Source organism: Moschus berezovskii, chromosome 24, assembly GCF_049115385.1.
Source record: "Moschus berezovskii isolate FMDL1 chromosome 24, NW_MosBer_1.0, whole genome shotgun sequence".
Taxonomy (NCBI): Eukaryota; Metazoa; Chordata; class Mammalia; order Artiodactyla; family Moschidae; genus Moschus; species Moschus berezovskii.
This window is the reverse complement of record NC_142483.1, coordinates 50103029-50121756: the sequence shown is the minus strand read 5'-3', so window position 1 is coordinate 50121756 and position 18728 is coordinate 50103029. Positions and strand designations below refer to the sequence as shown.

The 18728-nt window shown below is 44.8% G+C and overlaps 1 protein-coding gene across 4 annotated transcripts in view; it reads left to right on the top strand.

Annotated features, from left to right (window-relative positions):
* Window positions 1–18728, top strand: part of CTDSPL (CTD small phosphatase like) — a 126042-nt gene that overhangs the window by 63516 nt on the left and 43798 nt on the right. The window lies entirely within an intron of this gene.

Here is an 18728-nt window from a genome sequence, read left to right as displayed (position 1 = left end):
ATATCTATTGATATTTGAAAGTTTGAAAGCTACACTTCTTTCTATAAGTCACTTCACCATGGACTCCTAGGCTCTTGGGAAAGTACACGCTTACGGATCTAGAGCAGAGGATCCTTGAACCTTGGCTGCTCCAAGATAAGACCTCTCGCCTTAGGACATGCCGAACAGTACCCTCAGTATAGAATTTAAAGCTTTTCCCTTCTCTGGGAAAACAACATTGGAATCTTGCCTCATGTTGATAATTAACACAGCATGACAGGGCAGATTCTCTGAATATATTTTCACCTCCATCTTTATTTTAAAAGTGAAGTGTGAGATAGAAACTGTAATAGGAAATAGATGGGACAGGTGTTGAGGACCTTTTCCAGGAGGGGTTATTTAATGACAGTAGGTGTTTTTCTAATCCAAAACCAGGTCCTGTAGAAGTTGAGGAATTGCTGGGTGGCTGCAGTTTCAGGAGCTGGAGAGTTGGTTAGCAGCTAGGAAGGAGGAGGCTGCAGCTAGGGAGGGGTCAGCAAGGGTGAAACAGGAGGGGGGCCAGAGCTCCTCTTCCTCACAGTGATGGGGTCTCCATCACCATCTGCCCCAGGTCCCCTTCTGGGTTCTTGGAGCTGTGTTTGGTGGGGCCCTGGAGGAAACCCAAGAAGGAAGCTGGGTTTGCAGTGCCTTCTGCTCGGTGAGGAAGCCAAGGAAGATGCCCACAGGATAGTTGGAGAGGGAGGCTGGTGGAGTGGTCAAGGGGCCAGAGAGCTAATTTAAGAGGATGGAGAGTCACAGAAGCCCTGAGGGTGCCACCGTCTCTGTTGGGGGCTGTATTGGTTTCCTGGGGCTGCTGTAACAAATAACCACAAAATGGTGGCTTGAACACACACATGTGTTCTCCTACAGTTTCTGGAGGTCAGGAATCAAATCAGTTTCACTGGGGTAAAGTCAAGGTCTTGGCAGGGTGGGTTCCTTCTGGAGGTTCTGGGGGAGAATCGGCTTCCTTACCTTTTCTGGCTTCTAGAGGTGCCTGCGCTCTTTGTCTTGTGACCCCTTCGTCGTAACCGCTCACTTTCATCTCTCACCTCCTACTTCCTCCCTGGCCTTCTTGGCATCCTCCAACAGCCCTGGGATAGGATTCCACATAGGGCCCCTCTGGATAATCCGGGCTCTCCCCACTCCAGACCCTAACTTAATCAAATTGACGTGTTCCCTTTGCCGTGGATGGTAACGTTCACAGGTCCAGGGATGGGTATGTGGCTCCCTCTGGGGAGGAGCATTTTTCGACCCTCCATAGGGCAGAGGGGTTTAGCTAAAGAGTGAGGAACAATTTCTGGAATTCGTAATCTGTGCTTGAGCTCTTTGAAGAAGTGCCACAGTATCCTGTGTTGGGGGCCAGACTGGCCTAGCTGCCAGAATTGAGCTCCCTCCACCTTCCTTCCAGCCAATGGAATGTTCCCTAACATGCACAGGTCTTGGCGAGACTGAGGACCGCGGGGGCAGCTGTCTCCAGAGACGACTCATCTGGTGCTGGAGCTGCTCAAGGAGGGAGAAGCTTCTTCTCCTTTTAATTGGCCGTTTGCCTTGCTCCGTAGCCCTGCTCCCTCTCAGAGCTGCTGTTTCCCAGGCTGTGGAGCATCTGCCCTGCGGGGTAACGTCAGAGGTGGGGGTGGAGCAGCCCTGGCGGGGGGGTAGGCGTCCCCAGCTCTTCTGGTCCATGGGTGGTGAAGGGCCAGGCCCTGGTGGCCATCTCGGTTTGGAAACGTCCTTGGGAGTGACATTTTCCAAACAGTGACCTTTCATAGGGGAAAAACAGCATCTGGTTTAAGATCCCACATCCTCTTCGACCCCAGGACTGCAGGGCTTTCAGTAACTGCAGGGGATTTACTGAGGGTACGTTGCACTTGCTGTGTGAAATTGAGCAGAAGTTTGGGCTTGAGTGCTTGCTTGGGTTGAAGAGGATCTAGTCATTCAGGGTCTTCTGGTCTCTTTCCACCCCCAGCCCCCCCTGACCCCCCTGGGACTTCTGTACTTCCTCAGCCCTGTGGGCCTGGCTCCAGCCTGTCCTGAGTCCTCTCCTCCACCCATGGCTTTGGATCAATGCCTCTTGGGCCTCTCTGAGCCAAGAAGCCAGAGCCCTCCCTCCCGGACAAAAAGAGGGATGAGAGAGTGGGGGGGGCAAGGACCATCCTGCCTGTGCCTCGTATACTTGTCGCAGGACTTTGTTACCTCTTTGCGTCATTTTGTCTCACAGCATCTTCTGGACATGGCCAGCATAAGACCACCTTTTTTTTTTTTCAGATAACAGGGTTTAACTTCTGATAGGCGAAATGCCTTGCCCGAGACAAAGGCTCTGGAGATTGGCTGCAGTCCAGGATTCTTTCCATCACTCCTGTGCCCAGGGTAGCACCCCATCTGTGCCAGACTGACCATCACACCTTTCACACTGTCTTCTCCACAGTCAAGGCAGAGGACATGAGGGACCAGAGTCTGCTCTGCAGGCATGTTTGACCTGTGTCCTGCTCAATACCCTCCAGTTCAGAGATACTGTGACAGGTATTGGATGTGTACCTTTCTCCTCCCACTGGTTTAGGAGTTTCTCAAGGACAGAAACATTCTATTAAGTATTTTTAAGCTGGTATGAGAAGGCACTCCCAAGCACCACCACGTACACACACACACACACACACACACCCCGGCATACACATAGAGCGTCTGTAGATTTCATGCTGATGTAGACTTATGACTTTCTGAGGCCTATGCAGTCTCATGATGGTGAGGGGATATACCCCTCTACGAGAATGGTCATTACAACTTCTGGTCATCCCAGGACATCCTGTTTCTTTCCTCTGTGCCCTCTTGTCTTCGGGCCTTTCCTCTGGAGAATTTAGATGTGCTTGAGAACTTTTTCCCAGGTCGCGGAGAAGGCAGGCCTCTGCCTGGGGGAGCAGAGGTAGCCGGGGGCCCACGGGGAGGAGCCTGAGGGCGGCCATCTCTAGCAGCCCCTGGAAGTTACTCTCTGAGTTTAGCTCTTTAATGTTGTCCTCAGACTGAGGGCTTGCAATGCTGGCAGCATGAAGGCCAGGGTCTGTCCCCAGGCTGGGCCATGGTGGTGCAGGAAGCAGTATCCTGAGGCTCCTGAAGCAGGGGCAGCGGTGACCAGTCGGATCCCCAAAGTGAAAATGGATCTCAGGATGAGCATTAGCTCATGGGGAGGTTCTCCCTCCTCCATCCAGCCTGGGAGGATTGGGGTAATATTTTATTAAAGGAGCTAGCAGGCTTTCTTACATTCAGTATCAGATAAATCTTTCCTAAATACATCGCTACTGTTTTTCCTTGCATATGTGGCCATGTTGAGTTATGGGTTAAATCAGTACTTCTGGACTAGCGTGGGCAGCTTATCTCCTTATTACCTAGTGTTTATGGGAAATGGTCTGCCAGGTTCCAGACAAGTAATTGGCAAGTGAGTCTGTGAACAGGACCAGCTCACCAGCGAGGGCCTTGCCACCTCCTGGCCTGAAGCTCTAAGGTCTGTGTGTGTGTTTCTGCATCAGGGCCCTCTTCAAGGCTGGAGCCTGGCCCAGGCTCAGAGCCCACTGGCCTGGCCACGCTGTTCTAGTGTGTGGGTATTGACAAGCCAGGGCAATGTGACCGCCTTGGACAGTGAAGCGTGAGCTCAACAGGCATCCTTGCTTCCCCGTGTTGCCTTATCTCATCTCACATTGCAGCAACCCAGTGCGAGCCAGTCAGGCCGCCGAGGGGCTGCACTGGAGAAAAGATGAGTGAGAGTGGGTGGGGAGAGACCTGTCAGCATCAGACTTTGCAGAGGTCCCAGGGAGAGGGGTGAGGGCGTGGGCCAGGCTGATGACTCCATGGATGGGGAGAGGGCCCTTGCCTGGTGGCTGACTGACTGTGGGGGGATGCAGGAGGAAAGCTGAGCTTGGCATCCACCTCTCTGGTGTTCTTGAAGTGACATGGAAGCGGTCCCTTGGAGGAAGGACCCCTGAACTCTTTTGTGGGGGAACCTTAAAGATAAGGTGAAGACTTCAGGGGAGGCTGCCAGCCCAACTGATAGTTCAAGTGGATTCTTAAAATATCCCATCTTGGCAGAGTGGAACTCTGTGTAGGAAGAATCACATGGTACTTTTTATTCCATGTGCAGTCCCAAAAATGTGGTGTTTATTTAGAAATATGTGGTTTATGCTTTTTTATCTAGGAAGGTTTCTTGGGATCATTTGTTACTATTTTTCCATTGGTAAAGTTTCATACTCTAGAAAATTCCTGGTTAAGGAACAAATAACCAAAAACACTTCTTACAAAGTCATACTTTTACAGGAATTCAAATTGTAAAGTTGAAAACTCTAGGCTGTCAGCAGTGATTAGAATGTGCATATTTCCATCTGAATTATTAAACTGGTAGGTAGTTGATACTAACAAGTCTTCTAAGTATTCCTTGATTTTCTCAGTTTTTTAAAAATGAAGCAACACACTTGCAAACTAATTCAAAACCCAAACAGTATTAAATCACTCACTCAGGCTGTCAGAAAAGTACGATCGCAGGAAAGAAACAACATAAACATGGGATTTGATAGAACTTTCAAAATTAACATGAAAACATCTGTCCATATCTGTGAGAAATGATGCTGTTTAATCAGAGTGTTATATGGATAAACTCTCGTAGTTCACTCTTATTAAAAGGGAAGAGTTTCTGTGTTTAAAAACCAGGGACGAGAACAAGCCTCTTGCCATATAGTCCAGGGTGAGATTTTCTTTGCCTTAAAATCCTTGAGGTAAGAATTTTCCAAATTCATTTGGGTTCAAATTAAAGCTGTTTCCTTGCTGTGGCCTAAAGAGAGAGAAGGAGCACTGTGTGTCCTGTTTATATGGTGAAAATAAATATTGCTAGTTGCTCTCTTGTCCCTTTTGGTTGCTGTCCCAGGATTGGAAAGCTTGTTTATCCATGTGAAAAAGGAATTCAAAAGGGTTATGAAGTCCAGAGTTGACATTTGAGAGGCTGAAAAACAGAGAGGAAGGACCCAATGCCAGCAACTTTTCCTTGTCCTTGGAGACCCCCAGGACTGTGATTGCCAGCTTTTCCAGCAAGGCCATCCTGGTGGGCAACGTGTCAAATGTCCCATGGCTCTCGCTGGTCCTCCTGCCTCCACAATTGCAAAATAACGACAAAAGTAAATATTTGGGGGCAGGTTTATTTTGGTCAGACAAGTTCCAGTCTGGTTTCTAAAATTAGGAATTCTGCGGGATGCACGTGGTTTGGGCATCCGGCCAGAGAACTCGGTCTCAGGGATGTGCTGTGCTCTCATTTGTTGTTGCTTGCTTGGAAACGTGCATCCGAACCCTCACTCGTGTCTGTGCATCTGTGCAGACCCACTGTCCATGCCAGGAACGCTCTGTCCAGCTCGTGTGGATAGGCCCACCCCCCTGCCCTGGCTGGCAGAATTCCCACTTACATGAGGCTCAGACCCCGCTGTCTGTCCCTCACAGACTGCCAGCCAAGCCTTCTAAGAGCTCATCTCTCATCCTGTCCTTCTCCTTCAGAACATTCTCTTAATCCCCGCCTCCACTGCCTTCAGGGTAAAGCCCTCCTGGCTCTGGTCCCACCTCATGGTACCTCCTCTGCCACCAGCCAAACTGGCCTCCTCACTGCCCCTCAAGCACACTAGCTGCTTGCTTGCCTTTGTAACTTTCCATTTCCCCCATATAAACATCCCTACCCCTGCCTTCTGTCCATCCTTCCAGACTCAGCTGCAGACCCACCTCCCCAGGTAGACTGCGCTGCCCAGGGGAAGCCTTGACCAATCACCGTGCACATTTGCCAGCATCATCTGGCATAGTTTCTTTCCCTCAAAGCCCAGAGCAAAGGAGGCACTCGGGAAACATCTCTGTTCAGCCTTGGCTCATAGTGTCGCTTCCTGGAAGCTTTCCTTACCCTGGAGGAGGCTGCCCTCCCCACAGTGGCTCCTGGAATTGTCTTTCTCCTCCTCTCAGACTCCTGGAGCTCTCTCTAGAATGTAGCAAAGGCTGCTGTCACCTGTCTCCACCATGGGGTGGAGTGGCTGGGGCCTGCATTGCCAGGGCCCTTCATTTGCCCTCTTGGGTCGAATAGGAATAAGCAGCGCCAGCTTCATAGGCACGCAGCCTGTGTCCCAAAAAGGACCCACACTTGGTTAAATGCTCTGCTGGTACTGTCTTGAAATTCTTACTTTTTGAACAAGGGGCCCTGCGTTTGCATTTTGCACCAGGGCTTGCACAGTATGTATCTGGTCCTGGGAGCAAGACATGTGTTAACATGCAAGTGCTGGCTGAGGTCTGCGTGGAGGCCAGTGGAGGGAAACTGGAGGAGAAACATCAGCTCTTTCCTCGGAAGAGTGGCAGTTCTTCAAGACAGGAGTGTTCCTCGGAGCTACTGACTTAACGGAACCTCACTTTGGCCCTCAATAGCCTTATTCAGGTCCTGTCGTAAGCCTGCCATTTTTATAGTGCTATTCCAACAACTTTCACATCTCAGTCAGAGGAAAAGTCAAGTCCTTCCAGTGACTTACAGGCCCCCTGACCTCGTCCTTCATCACTGACCTTCTCCCCTATCAGTGTCTCCTCAATTCTGTTTCAGCCACACTGACCCCCTTGCTGTTCTTGAACATGTCAAGAACGCCCCCACCTCAGGCCATTTGCTCTTGCTGTGCTCTGAGCCCAGAAGGCTCACACCTCCTTCAGGCCTTTGCTCTTAGTCACTTCATCAGTATAGTCTTCTGCAAATACCCTATTTAAAATAAAACACACACACACCACTCTTTAACTTCTTTCTTCCTTTACTTTGATCTACAATACTTATCACCAGCTTGCTTTGTGTTTTACATGTTTATTAATTTATTGGCTGTCTCTTCCCCTGGAATGTAAGTTCAGTGAGGGCAGGGATTTTTGTAATCTTTGTTCACTGCTCTCTTCCTGGAACACTACCTGGTGCATAGCAGGCACTCAATAAACATGTGCTGGATGGATTCACTGCCCTTTGGTGGCTGACAGTCCTGCTACTCGAGCCCAGAAGGATGACCAGCAGTAGCTGGGGAGAGGTGGGTGAGGCCACAGGAAGTCAGAAAGGTGATGGCAGGCTGGCTGGCAAAAAGGAAGTTAAAAGGTACCACACAAGTAAGTAGAGATAAAACTTAGAAAAGCTAACGTGAGCAGAGCAGCAGGAGCTAGGAAGAGACCCTCGTTGAAGCTATCAAGGAAATAATTTTTGTTCTCGTTTGTTAATAGAGACATAGATAGATGCCCTTCAACACTGTAAATAAGAAACAGCCACTGATTGTCACCACCACCTGGGCCTGCATCTTCTTAGCAGCTTCAGAACTGGCGTCTCCATGTGAGTCCGTGCAGCCATGTCACTGCCTGGGCTCCCTGAGACTTACATCGCGGCCCTCACTTAGGAACTGCCCACTTCACTGCCTTTGGAGAGCCCTCCAGCTCTGAGAACCAGATCGTCAAAGGAGATCCCTCAGTCTGTCCCTGGACAGGTGGAGGCCCAGGCGTGTCAGTGGGACCGGCTGAGAAGTGTCAGTTCCTGTTGTCAGATGCACGGGCCTGACGTGCAAATGTGGGAGGGGCCTCTGATCAAGGGAAACCCTCTTGTCAGAATAACCAGACATCCCGGTCTTGCCTCATAGAGAACAGAGATTCGGGCAACAAATGACATAGCAAAACTGAGGTCAGGATTGAAAACTGACTGACTGGCGGACTTGAGCTTTATTATCTAATTTTTTGGCCTCAGAAATGTCTGTGCTGTGAGGAGGATAATTGAGGACTCTTGAGGCATTATTTGAGGTAATTATCCCTTTTCTTGTGCTTCCCTGATAGGTCAGTTGGTAAAGAATCTGCCTGCAATGTAGGAGACCCCAGTTCAATTCCTGGGTCAGGAACATCCACTGGAGAAGGGATAGGCTACCCACTCCAATATCCTTGGGCTTTCCTTGTGGCTTAGCTGGTTAAAGGGTCCTCCTGCAGTGCGAGAGACCTAAGTTTGATCCCTGGGTTGGGAAGTCAGTTCAGTTTAGTCACTCAGTTGTGTCTGACTCTTTGTGACCTCATGGACTGCGGCACACCAGGCCTCCCTATCCATCCCCAACACCCAGAGTCTACTCAAGCTCATGTCCATCGCGTTGGTGATGCCATATAACCATCTCATCTTCTGTTGTCCCCTTCTGCTCCCACCTTCAGTCTTCCCCAGTCTTTTCCAGTGAGTCAGTTCTTCATATCATGTGGCCAAACAATTGGAGTTTCAGCTTCAGCATCAGTCCTTCCAATGAATATTCAGGACTGATTTCCCTTAGGATGGACTGGTTGGATCTCCTTGCAGTCCAAGGGACTCTCAAGAGTCTTCTCCAACACCACAGTTCAAAAGCATCAATCTTCGGTGCTCAACTTTCTTTATAGTCCAGCTCTCACATCCATACATGACCACTGGAAAAACCATAGCTTTGACTAGACAGACCTTTGTTGGTAAAGTAGTGTCTCTGCTTTTTAATATGCTGTCTAGGTTGGTCATAGCTTGTCTTCCAAGGAGCAAGCATCTTTTAATTTCATGGCTGCAATCAGCATCTGCAGTGATTTTGGAGCCCCCAAAAATAAAGTCTGACACTGTTTCCATTGTTTCCCCATCTATTTGCCATGAAGTGATGGGACTGGATGCCATGATCTTAGTTTTCTGAATGTTGAGTTTTAAGCCAACTTCTTCACTCTCCTCTTTCACTTTCATCAGGAGGCTTTTTAGTTCTTCTTTGCTTTCTGCCGTAAGGGTGGTGTCATCTGCATATCTGAGGTTATTGATATTTCTCCCAGCAATCTTGATTCCAGCTTGTGCTTCATCCAGCCCAGCATTCCTCATGATGTACTCTGTGTATAAGTCAGATAAGCAGGGTGACAACATACAGCCTTGATGTACTCCTTTCCCAATTTGGAACCAGTCTGTTGTTCCATGTCTGGTTCTAACTGTTGCTTCTTAACCTGCATACAGATTTCTCAGGAGGCTGGTCAGGTGATCTGGTATTCCCATCTCTTTCAGAATTTTCCACAGTTTATTGTGATCCACACAGTCAAAGGCTTTGGCATAGTCAGTAAAGCAAAAGTAGATGTTTTTCTGGAACCCTCTTGATTTTTCAATGATCCAGCAGATGTTGGCAATTTAATCTCTGGTCCCTCTTCCTTTTCTAAATCCAGCTTGAACATCTGGTAGTTCATGGTTCACATACTGTTGAAGCCTGACTTGGAGAATTTTGAGCATTACTTTACTGGTGTGTGAGATGAACGCAATTGTACAGTAGTTTGAACATTCTTTGGCATTGCCTTTCTTTGGGATTGGAATGAAGACTGACCATTTCCAGTCCAGTGGCCACTGCAGAGTTTTCCAAATTTGTTGGCATGTTGAGTGCAGCACTTTCACAGCATCGTCTTTTAGGATTTGAAATAGCTCAACTGGAATTCCATCACCTTATCTAAGATGGCAGAGGAAAAGGACAGGGAGACCACTTTATCCCCCACAAATTCATTAACAGGTCATTTGAATGCTGAGCAGCTTCCACAAAACAATTTCTGAACACTGGCAGAGGACACCAGGTGCCCAGAAAGGCAGCCCACTCTCTTTGAAAGGAGGTAAGACAAAGTATAAAAGACTAAAAGAGAGACAAAAGAGTTAGGGATGTCCTGGGGAGGGAGTTGTGAAGAAGAAGTTTCCACACAGTAGGAAACCCTCTCACAGGTGGGTCTTTAAGGAGTTTTGGAATTTAGCTGGAAGAGGAAAAAAACCCGCAGAATACATGCCTAACCACAACTGCAGAAAACAGAACTTTTCCCGCAAAAGCCTCTAACCGAACAGCCTAATGTGCAGCCTGGCCCTCTCACAGAACAAAGGATTGAGTGAATACCAAAGGAGAGCCAGCCTGCTGCTGCATGCGAACCGGCCCCTCCCTGCCCAGAGGCAGAGAGGCAGGCTTGAAGGCAAGGGGCTGCTACAGTCTCAGCCCCAGAGATGGCATCTTCCACCAAACTGTGAGCAGGCTCCCAGCTGCTAACCCTGTCTTCCTGAGATCCTGCATGGCTGACACCCGCCTCGGGGTCGCAGCCTGAGATCATCTCTCCAGAGGAGACATACACGGCACACCTGAGACAGTGCACAGCCAGAAAACTGAGTAGCCAGGACCAGGGAGGTGATTAAGACACATGGTCCACCTGGGACAGTGCGCTCGCTAAGCACCTGGTCACCTGAGCTGCTCAGACCTGGAAAGGGCACAAAACACACACGCAGCCCACAGAGACTGAGCCAGAACTGTGTCTGAGTATCTCCTGTGAAGGTTTGGATCAGCAGTGGCCTGCCGCAGGGGCTCTGGGTGCAGCACACCTGGGTATGGCATAAGCCCTCTTGGAAGAGGTTGCCATTAACCCCACCATAGAACCACCAGAACTTACACAGGACTGGGGAAACAGATTCTTGGAGGGCACAGACAAAACCTTACGCACACCAGGACCCAGGAGAAAGGAGCAGTGATCCCACAAGAAACTGACCCAGACGTGCCCCGAGCGTCCAGGAGTCTCCAGCAGAGGCGTGGGTCGGCGGTGGCTTGTGTCAGGGTCGGAGGCACTGAGTGCAGCAGTGCGTGCGTGGGACCTTTTGAAGGTGGTTGCCGTTATCTTCATTACCTCCACCACAGACTGGCCTCAGCCCAGATGGGCCAAACTCAATGAAACTATGAGCCGTGCCATGTAGAGCCACCCAAGACAGACAGGTCATGGTGGAGACTTGTGACAAAATGTGGTCCACTGGAGAAGGGAATGGCAAACCACTTCGGTATTCCTGCCTTGAGAACCCCATGAACAGTATGAAAAGGCAAAAAGATAGGACACTGAAAGATGAACTCCCCGTCGGTAGGTGCCCAATATGCTACCGGAGATCAGTGGAGAAATAACTCCAGAAGAATGAAGAGACAGAGCCAAAACAAAAACAACACCCAGTTGTGGATGTGACTGGTGATGGAAACAAGGTCTAATGCTGTAAAGAGCAATATTGCATAGGAACCTGGAACATTAGGTCCATGAATCAGGGCAAATTGGAAATGGTCAGACAGGAGATGGCAAGAGTGAACATCGACATTTTAGGAATCAGTGAACTCAAATGAACTGGAATGGGTGAATTTAACTCATGATTATATCTACTACTGTGGGCAAGAATCCCTTAGAAGTAATGGAGTAGCCATCATGGTCAACAAAAGAGTCCAAAATGCAGTACTTGGATGCAATCTCAAAAATGACAGAATGATCTCTTTCGTTTCCAAGGCAAACCATTCAATATCATGGTAACCCAAGTCTATGCCCTGACCAGTAATGCTGAAGAAGCTGAAATTGAACAGTTCTATGAAGACCTTCAAGACAGTTTAGAACTAACACCCCAAAAGATGTCCTTTTCATTATAGGGGACTGGAATGCAAAAGTAATTCAAGGAACACCTGGAGTAACAGGCAAATTTGGCCTTGGAGTACGGAATGAAGCAGAGCAAAGGCTAATAATAGAGTTCTGCCAAGAGAATGCACAGGTCATAGCAAATACCCTCTTCCAACAACACGAGAGAAGACTCTACACATGGACATCACCAGATGGTCAACACTAACATCAGATTGATTATATTCTTTGCAGCCAAAGATGGAGAAGCTCTGTACAGTCAGCAAAAACAAGACCAGGAGCTGACTGTGGCTCAGATCATGAACTCCTTATTGCCAAATTCAGACTTAAATTGAAGAAAGTAGGGAAAACCACTAGACCATTCAGGTATGACCTAAATCAAATCCCTAACAATTACACAGTGAAACTGAGAAATAGATTTAAGGGACTAGATCTGATAGGGTGCCTGATGAACTATGGTCGGAAGTTCGTGACATTGTACAGGAGACAGGGATCAAGACCATCCCCATGGAAAAGAAATGCAAAAAAGCAAAATGGCTGTCTGAGGAGGCCTTACAGATAGCTGTGAAAAGAAGAGAGGACAGGGAGGCCAGGTGTGCTGCAGTCCATGGGGTCACAAAGAGTCGGACAGAATGACTGAACTGAACAAGCAACAGGGAGGGAACATAGCCCCGCCCATTGACAGAAAATCGGATTAAAGATTTACTGAACATGGCCCTGCCCATCAAAACAGGGCCCAGTTTCCCCCTCAGCCAGTCTCTCCCATCAGGAAGCTTCCATAAGCCTCTTATCCTTCTCCATCAGAGGGCAGACAGAATGAAAACCACAGTCACAGAAAATTAACAAAACTGATCACATGGACCATAGCCTTGTCTACTCAGTGAAACTATGAGCCATGCCGTGAAGGGCCACCCAAGATGGACGGGCCATGGTGGAGAGTTCTGACAAAACGTGGTCCACTGGAGGAGAGAAAGGAAACCACTTCAGTATTCTTGCCTTGAGAACCCCATGAACAGTATGAAAAGGGTTGGGAAGATCCCCTGGAAAAGGGAAAGGCTACCTACTCCAGTATTCTGGCCTGGAGAATTCCATGGACTGTATAATCTGTGGGGTTTCAAACAGTCGGACGTGACTGAGCAACTTTAACTTTTATCCCTTTTCTCAGGTGTGAACCACTATCTAGTGTGATTGGATAGAGATCAAATGTAGACATGATCACGTTTTAATTGTAGAACCAACATAGAAGAAGCACATTCCGGGTGAACTGGTTTGCTCCTTTGACTAGTAATTCTTCTGGAAGAAGTTTCACCCAGTAATAGCAGTTTTTAGTGGAATTTTTTTCACTGTATCGTGGCTCTTGTCCACAAGAAGCAGCAAATGCATTCATTACCTAGAATATACTTGCACTGTTAGGCTGTGGCAGTGATGAACCAGGAGTGGACAAGCCCCACCACTGCACTTGGGTCACTCACAGGCCAGAGGGAACGAGAGAGAGAGCCCATAGTATGCTGGTTGTAATGACAGTGGGCAGAAAGGTGTAGGCTTTGCAGTCTAACAAGCTGAATATAAACTACACTTCTACCAATTGGTACCTAACTATGCATTCTCGAGCCAAGCCTAGATGCCTGGCTTCTAGGCCATTAAAATGAGGGTGGTGATACCAATGTGAGGGGAAGATTGTGTCAGGTTGAGCATGTGACACGCTCACACAGTACAGGAGGTGTTCTTTCCATCAGTGGGAGCTGTGGCTTCCTCCCAAACCCACTTTTTTTTTTAATGTGATTAGAAAAAAAAACACATGACGTGAAATCTACTCCTTAATGAATTTTTAAGTGTACAGTACAGTATTTTACTAACCGTATGAACGTTGTTGTACATCGCATCTCTGGAACTTTTTCATCTTGCCTGATGATCTCCGGATACATTCATGTATGGCATATGACAGTATTTTCTTCTGTTTTTTGACACTGAGTGGTATTCCACTACACACATGCACACACACTGCAGTTTCTTTGTCCATTCATCCGTTGATGGACGTTTTCGTTGCCTCCCCTTCTTGGCTAGTGTGAATAATGCTGCAGTGAACTTGAGAGTGCAGGTATCTCTTTGAGATCCTGTTCTCAGTTCGTTTGGATGAATACCCAGAAGTGAGATTGTTGTGTCATATGGTGGTGGTACTTTTAATATTAAAAATACGGGATTTTTCGTTTTTGAGGGACCTCCACGTTGTTTTCCACAGCAGCCGCCACATTTTAAATTCCCACCAACAGGGCGCAAACGTTCCACTTTTCTCCACGCCCCCGCTGGCACTTGTTATTTTGTTCTGATGATAGTCATCCTTACAGGTATGAGGTGATACCTCATTGTAGTTTTAATTTGCATTTCCCTGGTGATTAGTGATATTGAACATCTTTTCATATACTTGTTGGCCAGTTGTCAGAAATGTCAGTTTATTAATCTGATTGTTTGGGGTTTCTTGCTGTTGAGTTAAGAGTGCTTATATATTTGGGATATTCAGTTCAGTTCAGTTCAGTCGCTCAGTCGTGTCTAACTCTTTGCAACCCCATGAATCACAGAACACCAGGCCTCCCTGTCCATCACCAACTCCCAGAGTTCACTCAAACTCATGTCCATCGAGTCGGCGATGCCATCCAGCCATCTCATTCTCTGTCGTCCCCGTCTCCTTCCGCCCCCAATCCCTCCCAGCATCAGAGTCTTTTCCAGTGATTTCCTCCCATTCTGTTGGTTGCCTTTTTATTCTGTTGATTGTTTCCTTTGCTCTGCAGAAGCTTTTTAATTTAATGTTATCTATTTTTGTTTTTATTACCTGTGCTTTTGGTATCATATCTAAAACATCATTGCTGAGATCAGTGTTTTGAAGATTTCCCCTTTGTTTTCTTCTGGTTTTATAATTTTAGGTCTTAACATTTAAAATCTTTAATCCATTTTGAGTTGTTTTTGTCTGTGGTATAATATAAAGGTCCGATCATATTGTTTTGTGTATGGATGTCTAGTTTTCAGAAATACCATTTGTTGAAAAGACTGTACTTTCTCCATTGTGTGGTCTTGGCTGACTCCCATGTTGAAGATCATTTGACTGTATGCATGGGTTTATTTCTGGGCTTTCTATTTTGTTCATTTGGTCTGTATATCTGTCTTTATGCCAGTACAACACTTTTATAATCTCTAATATGTTGTGAAGTCAGGAAATATGAGGCCTCCAGTTTTGTTCTTCTTTCTCAAAATTGTTTTAACTATTTGGCATCCTCTGTGATTCCTTATGAATTCTAGGATTGTTTTTTGTAAAATTTCTGCAAAAAAAAAAGCCTTTGGGAGTTTGATAGGGATTATATTGACGCTGTAGATTGCTTTGGGTAGTATGGACATTTTAACAGTATTGTTTTCTAATCCTTGAATACAGGCTATCTTACCTTTTGTTCTGTCTAATTTATTTCACCAGTCTTTTGTAGTTTTCGATGTAGAAGTTTTTTGCCTCCGTGGTTAAGTTTATTCCTAAGTATTTTATTCTTTTTGATGCTATTATAAATCCAGTTGTTTTCTTAATTTTCCTTTTGGATTGTTCATTATAAGTGAATAGAAAAGCAACTGATTTTTATACACTACTTTTGTGTCCAACAAGTTTGCTGAATTCATTTATTAATTCTAATAGTTCTTTTGTGGAATCCTTAGAGTTTTCTATTATACTATAAAATCATGTCATCTGTGAGCTGAGATAGTCTGTCTTCTTCCTTTCTTATTTGGATGCCTTTTATCTCTTTTTCTTACCCAGTTGCTCCCACTTCCAGTACTATATTGAATAGAAGTGGTCAGAGTGGGCGTCTTTGCCTGGGCCACATCTTAGAGGAAGAGCTTGCTGTTGTTTACCTTTAGTATGATATCACCTGTGAGATATTTTATATCGCCTTTGTTATGTTAAAGTCTTTTCTTTTAATCCTAGTGTTTAAATTATTTTTATCATGAGTCAGTGTTGAATTTTGTCAAATGTCTCTTCTGTATCTGTTGATGATCACGTGATCTTTATCTTTCACTGTTATGGTGTATCACATTGATTCACTTTTGTGTGTTGAACCATCCTTGCATCCCAGGGACACATCCCACTTGGTCATGGCATGTGATTCTTTTAATGTGCTATTAAATTTGGTTTGCTAGTATTTTGATGAGGATTTTTACATCTCTATTCATCAGGGCTGTTGGCCTGAGGTTTTCTTTTCTTGTGGTGTCTTTATCTGGCTTTGGTATTAGGATAATGCTGGCCTCATAAAATGAGTTTGAAGTATTATTGTCCTTCTGTTTACCTTTCTGAAAAAGTTCAAAAAGGATTGGCATTAATTATTTCTTAAATGTTTGGTAGAATTCTCCAGTGTAGCCATCTGGCCCTGGGATTTTCTTTATTGACAGATTTTGAATAATTGATTCAGTCTTCTTATTCGTCATTGGATTGTTCATATTTCCTATTTCTTCTTAACTCATTCTTGGTAGGATGTATGTTTCAGGGAGTCTGTCTGTTTCTTCTCCCAACTTGCTGGCATATAATTGTTTGTTTTTTGCTTTATTTTATTTTCGGCTGTGCTGGGTCTTCATTGCTGTGCATGAGCTTTCTGTAGTTGCAGCAAGCAGGGGCTATTCTTTGCTGTGGTGTGTGAGCTTCTCACTGAGGTGGTTTCTCAGTGTGGAGCACAGGCTCTCGGCTCATCGGCTTCAGTAGTTGCAGAGCGTGGGCTCAGTAGTTGTGGCACATGGGCTTAGCTGCTTCACAGCATGCAGGATCTTCCCAGACCAAGGAAGGGACCCCTGCATTGGCAGGTGGATTCTTAACCACTGGACCACCAGGGAAGTCTTGGTATATAATTGTTCATAGTTGCCTCTTATAACCCTTTCTATTTCTGTGACATCAGTTGTAATGTCTCCTGTTTCATTACAGATTTTACTTATTTGAGTCTTCTCTCTTTTTCTGTGAGTCTAGCTAAACATCTGTCAGTTTTGTTGGTCTTATCAAAAAACCAGCTCAGTTTCGTTAATTTTTAAAATTGTTTTTCTGTTCTCTATTTTGTTCATTTCTACTCTAATTGAGTCGGCATCACCAACTCAATGGACTTGAGTTTGAGCAAACTCTGGGAGCTGGTGAAGAATAGGGAAGCCTGGCATGCTGCAGTCCATGGGGTTGCAAAGAGTCAGACACAACTGAACAGCTGATCAGCTGATCGCCGCCTTTCTTCTTTAAATCTGGACTTTATTTGTTCTTCTTTTTCTAATTTCTTAAAGTGTAAAGTTAGGTTATTTACTTGAGACCTTTCTTCTTTGTTAATGTAGGTATTTACTACTATAAAATCCCCTCTTCATACTCCTTTTTCTGCATCCCATAAGTTTGGGTATGTTGTGTTTTCATTTTTATTTGCCTCAAGATATTTTCTAATTCCTTTTAATTTCTTCTCTGACCTGTTGATCATTCAAGAGTATGTTGTTTAATTTCCACATAATTGTGGATTTTCCAGTTTTTCTTCTGCTCTTGATTTCCAGTTTAATTCCATTGTGGTAAGAAATGATACTAGGTGTGATTTTAGCCTTCTTAAATTTGTTAAGGCTTGTTTTGTGACTTAATCCACGATCTGTCCTAGAGCATGTTCCATGTGCACTTGAGAAGTATATATGTTGTTCTCTTGCTGGATGGGATATTCTGAATATGTCTGCTAGGTCCATTTGAAATAAAGTGTTGTTCAAGCCCTCTGTTTCTTTATTTGTCTTCTCTAGATGTTATCCATTACTGGTGGGTTATTGAAACCTCCTACTGTTACCGTGTTGCTGTCTATTTATCCCTTAAGTTCTGTCCATTTTTTCATGCTCTGATGCTTTTGTGTGTATATTTATAATTGCTATGTCTTCCTGGTGAGTTGACCCTTTTACCATTAGATAATGTTCTTCTTTGTCTCTTATGACAGTTTTTGACTTAAAGTCTACTTTGTCTGTATAAGTAAAATTCTCCCTTATCTTGGTTACCATTTGCAAAGATTATCTTTTTCTAGTCTTTCACTTTCAGCCTATATGTGTTCTCAAATCTAAAGTGAGTCTTTTGTAGAAAGTGTATAGTTGGATCTTATTTTTTTTAATCTGCTCAGTCAGTCTGTGTCTTTTGATTGGAGAGTTCAATCTGTTTATGCTTATAGTAATTACTGATAGGGAAGGTCTTACATTTTGTTAATTGTTTTCTGTCAGTCTTGTTACATTTTTGGCCCTCTTTTTCCTAGCTTTCTTCTTTGTGTTTTGTTGGGGTTTTTTTAACAGTGACATGAACTTTTTCCTTCTCATTTGTGTGTGTGTGTGTGTCTCTTCCATAGGTGTTTTCTTTGTTGTTGTTGTTAATCCCATAGGTTGTTACCAGGGGACTTTACATAAAACATAGTTTTAACAACCTATTTTTAAGCTAATAGGCAAAGCCACTTTTAATCTTGGCACAGTTTTTATGACTAAGGTACAACAAATGGATTTTTTTAACTTTTTAATTTTAACCTTCCTTTAGTTACTTTAATGGAATTAACTAAAATTAGCAGATGTATATTTTATGAGCCTGATGTGAGTGAATCCCAGTTATATCTTTTTTAGAACTTGATAAAGTGATTCTGACATTCATCTGGAAGCATAAAGGATTTGACTATCCAAGAAGTTTTTTAAAAAATAATAAATGGGTACTGATAGTATTAAATATAAAACAATAAATCTATAGTAGCAAGGCTATATATTACTGGCACAAGTAAAGGAGTGAAGTGGGATCAGATGGAATGGGATAGGGTAGAACAGAAATCCCAAATCATTGTATAAGGATGAATTATTCAGTAAATATTATTAGTATATTTGACTAGTCTTTTGAGGGGAAGGTAGATTCGTATAGCCTATTGTATACCAGAATAAACTCGAAACAGATAAAATATTTAAAGAAGAACTAGAAGAAAATATAAGTGAATAAGTATATAATAGGCTGGGAAGGAATCAGCTGAAAAATATTTAGATTTGATTTCCTTAAAACTTCTGCACATATGTAACTGCTATTTTAAAACAGTAGGAGACTGAAAGCAGAGACAATTTCCAGCGTACAGATTAGTCCAAGGATTATGTTTCTGATATATATCAAAGAAACCTTTGGAAGTCAAAATATAAAAATAATGGGCAAAAAAATGTATAAGCAGTTTTGAAAAGAAGAAATAGAAATGACCAAAAAGTATACAGAAGATTGTAGAACTCAGATGTCAGTCTGAGAAATGCAAATTAAA